This window comes from Lathyrus oleraceus, chromosome 4 (genome assembly GCF_024323335.1).
Source record: "Lathyrus oleraceus cultivar Zhongwan6 chromosome 4, CAAS_Psat_ZW6_1.0, whole genome shotgun sequence".
NCBI classification, from domain to species: domain Eukaryota; kingdom Viridiplantae; phylum Streptophyta; class Magnoliopsida; order Fabales; family Fabaceae; genus Lathyrus; species Lathyrus oleraceus.
In genome coordinates this window covers 443,931,612-443,935,085 of record NC_066582.1, presented here as the reverse complement: position 1 = coordinate 443,935,085, position 3,474 = coordinate 443,931,612, and positions in this window count along the sequence as shown.

Genomic DNA, 3,474 nt, shown 5'->3' with positions numbered 1-3,474 from the left:
ATCTCTTCATCCGGGAAATCATACTGAAATGACTGATAATCCTCAATCGGCTGATGTGCCAAGTGGTCAGCCAAGATACTACCTTTAATAGCCTTCTGAGCTCGATACTTGATATCATACTCAGATAACAACATCTGCCAACGGGCAATCCTTCCAGTTAAAGCAGGCTTCTCGAAGATATACTTGATTGGATCCATTCTGGATATCAACCAAGTCGTGTGATTTAACATATACTGACGTAGGCGCTTAGCAGCCCAAGCCAAAGCACAACATGTTTTCTCAAGCATTGAGTATCGAGACTCACAATCAGTGAACTTCTTGCTCAAATAGTAGATAACATATTCCTTCTTCCCTGATTCATCCTGCTGACCAAGGACACAACCCACTGAGTCTTCAAGAACAGTCAGATACATGATCAATGGTCTCCCTTCCACAGGCGGAGACAGAATCGGAGGCTCAGACAAATACTCTTTAATACTATCAAAAGATTTCTGGCAATCTTTGGTCCAATCATGAGACTGATCTTTCCGGAGGAGCTTGAATATCGGTGCACACGTGGCAGTCATGTGGGATATGAATCTGGAAATGTAATTCAAGCGGCCAAGAAAACCTCGGACTTGCTTCTCAGTTTTGGGCGCATGCATCTCTTGTATCGCTTTGACCTTTGCAGGATCAACCTCGATACCTCTTTCACTAACAATAAAGCCCAAAAGCTTGCCGGAACGGACTCCAAATGTACACTTGTTGGGATTCAGACGAAGCTTATACTTCCTCAAACGCTGAAAAAACTTCAACAGGTGTTCTACATGTTCAACTTCCGTTTTTGACTTAGCAATCATATCATCAACATATACCTCGATCTCCTTATGCATCATATCATGAAACAAGGTAGTCATAGCTCATTGATACGTGGCTCCGGCGTTCTTCAAATCGAAGGGCATCACTCGATAACAGAATGTTCCCCAAGGTGTGATGAATGTTGTCTTCTCCATATCCTCGGGTGCCATTTTAATCTGATTATATCCGGAAAATCCGTCCATAAACGAGAAGACCTTGAATTTAGCTGTATTATCTACCAACATATCAATATGTGGTAGTGGAAAATCATCTTTCGGACTAGCTTTATTCAAGTCTCTATAGTCCACACACATCCGGACTTTTCCATCTTTCTTAGGCACGGGCACAATATTGGCCACCCATTGAGGATATGTAGAAGTCACTAGAAACCCCACATCAATTTGCTTCTGAACTTCTTCTTTGATTTTCACTGCCATATCGGGATGAGTTCTTCTGAGCTTTTGCTTCACAGGCACACACTCAGGCTTCAAAGGTAGGAAATGTTGCACGATATCGGTATCTAGACCAGGCATGTCTTCATATGACCAGGCGAAGACGTCGACATATTCTCGTAGCAATTCTATCAATCCCTTCTTAACAGACTCTTCCTGGATTGCCCCAATCTTCACTTCTCGCACACAATCTTCAGACCCCAAGTTGACTGTTTCCAGATTCTCGAGATGCGGCTGAATGATCTTCTCTTCATGCTCAAGTAGGTGGGTAATCTCGTCAGGAATCTCTTCAACATCATCTTCTTCCGCCTCAAATACAGGGAACTCAAAGTTGGGAGATGGTGTTGGATCATTATGTTCAATGGGTTTGATTAACCTGCATAATGATTTTGGATATAAAAGAGATTTTAGAATTCAAACAAAGCAAATCATTATGCAGATGAAAAGATTGATTTTATTCTTATTTTTAGGGTTTTATGTGATCACCAATTTCATGCAAAAAGCAAAAAGGGAAAATCATTGGAAGAACAAACATTTAACATGAATATATTGAATGAAAGTATCATTGCATTTATGCGCCAACAATGTCATCACTTCTCCTTTTGGCATAGGAGAAGGGTTTTTTAAACACAATGAACATTACTTTGACTTATGGATAACTGTTGGAATATCCACAGCGACCCAATTATTGCAGATCCCTCCAGGGATAATGAAGTTGGCAGAATCCTCTTCGCCTTCTTCCAAAATGGCATCAGCCTCTTCATCTTGACCAGCGTGGATGAAACCACCACTCTTGAACAAACCTTGCTTGTTGAAGACCCCAGAAGAATAGCCTATACCAGCCCAGAACTTGTTGTCTTCCAACTTGATCATTTGCCCCAATCCAGCAGTTGCACCATGCTCAATGGCCAACTTTGCATCTTTGTAGGAAGCAAATGAGGGAGTTCTCTTCTCAACAGGCTCAGCAATAGATAAAGCTTGGAAGGGAGTTCCAACTTCATCCTCAGCATCTATATATGAGAAGGAGGACAAATGGCTGACCAGGAGAGCCTTTTCTCCTCCTACCACCACCAGCTTCTTATTCTTTACAAATTTCAATTTCTGGTGTAAGGTGGATGTCACGGCACCAGCCTCGTGAATCCATGGTTTGCCTAAGAGACAACTATACGATGGGTGAATGTCCATAACCTAGTGTAACACCCCAAAATTTGCCCTCCTCACTCATGCATTCACTTTTTAGGTCATTTAGCATTTCATACCACATTGCATCATGTCAATCGGGATCAGCTCCAAGAAGCTCGGACATCATCTAGGACACTTTGTGGGTTTTTATTCAAACGATCAGTCAACACAAGGAAGAGACTTGAGGGCCAGATGAGGCCTATTCACCGTACAAATCGCCAAGTTGGAAGAAGCGAGAATCTGCTGCTGAGCTGTCATGCTCGCTAGGCGAGCAGATGCTTCGCCTAGCGAAGAGTACTGTCATGCTCGCTAGGCGAGCAGATCCTTCGCTAGGCGAAGGGCGCGTATTGCAGAGCATAACAAAAAAGTTTTGGGCTTGAGCTGTCCCCATTCAAAGCCCACAAGCTGCGAAATTTGGCCTATAAATACCAGAGTAGTCAATGAGATAAGGAGAACACTGGCTGAACAGAAAAGACCAGAGATTGGAGAAAGAGACCTAGGAACTACTCTGCAGCAACCTTCAGGCAGCTCTGAGAAGTTCACTCCGCCTCACACGAACCCTAGTACTACTTTGCAGATCCGGTCGTACCATTCAATCCTAATCAGTCTCTCTCATCAGGTATGCCTTTGTTCCTATTGCCTTACGCCTTGAATTTGAATATTATGAATGTATGAGGTAATATCTGGTTTTGCCCGTGGGTTTATATTTGTATATGAATATGTGTAACAATACCTTGAATGTTTTAATCATTTTCGTTTATGAGTTGGATACCACAGGGTTTCAGATCATAGAGATCGAACTGTTATCAAGGAGGAATCCAAAACCCGCAGGCCTTCGCTAGCCGCTTCGCTAGGCGAGCCTGTAGCGAAGCTTCGCTAAGCCTTCGCTAGGCGAAGCAGTCGCGAACGTGATAGTATCTGCTTTTTGTTCTGTTTTGTTCTAACCTGTTTTTGGTGTTGCCATGCCATTGTTTTCCCGGGATCTCATCTTATTTGTCTAACC